Here is a 925-nt window from a genome sequence, read left to right on the forward strand (position 1 = left end):
TAATTTTATGTCTTATCGGGTTTATTCAGAGTACAATATTGTATAACTGTATCAATTCAACTTTAAACTTAAAAATTTACAGCCAATTTTGAAAGAGATGCACCTTAGCTCTGGAAATTGTTATGGAATATGTCAATGCTGTTATAATGAAATGCTTCTTCTAAGTATATGATTATTAAATAAATGATTTTTTAAAAAGAAAAAAGAAGCGGGGCTGGACTTAATGGGTTATCAAAAAATAAAAAGATGATATGAGCTGTGTTAGAGAGATTTAGGGAGAGTTGGAAGGAGTAAATAGGGAGTGGATATATTCATGTTGCATTGTATACATGTATGAAATTATCAATAATAAAAAAATAATATTTAGAATAAGGAAGTTTTGAGATAAAGTTTGAAAATCTTAAGGCTTATTTATAGACCAAAAGTATTTAATTAATGGACGGAGAAATATTAAATTCAAAAGCAGATGGAGTCATTACGTGGAAGAAAGTAAAGTCAGACTTTATATGAAAAATCCAATCTAGGTAGATTAAAAATTGAAGTCTGAAATGTAAAACTATAAAGCTAATTAAAATTGTAAGAAAATACTGGGGGGGGGGCTCCTTGGACAGGGAAAGATTTGTCAAACAAACCCGAGAAGTACAAACCATGAGGCAAAAATTACTACAAGTGACTACATTAAAATTAAGAATTTCTGTTCAATAAAAAGCACAATAGAGAGGGCTGGAGAGATGGCTCAGTGGTTAAGAGCACTGGTTGCTCTTGCAGAGGAATGGGGTTTGGGTCCCAGCACCCACATGGAAGCTAACAGCCATCTGTAACTCCAGTTTCAGGGGATCTGACACCCTCTTCTGTCCTCTGCATGCAGACAAACACTCATTCACATAAAATACAAGTGTATATTTTATTTTACTTTATTTATTTA

This window comes from Nannospalax galili, unplaced genomic scaffold, assembly GCF_000622305.1.
Source record: "Nannospalax galili isolate Female #2095 unplaced genomic scaffold, S.galili_v1.0 scaffold475, whole genome shotgun sequence".
Taxonomy (NCBI): domain Eukaryota; kingdom Metazoa; phylum Chordata; class Mammalia; order Rodentia; family Spalacidae; genus Nannospalax; species Nannospalax galili.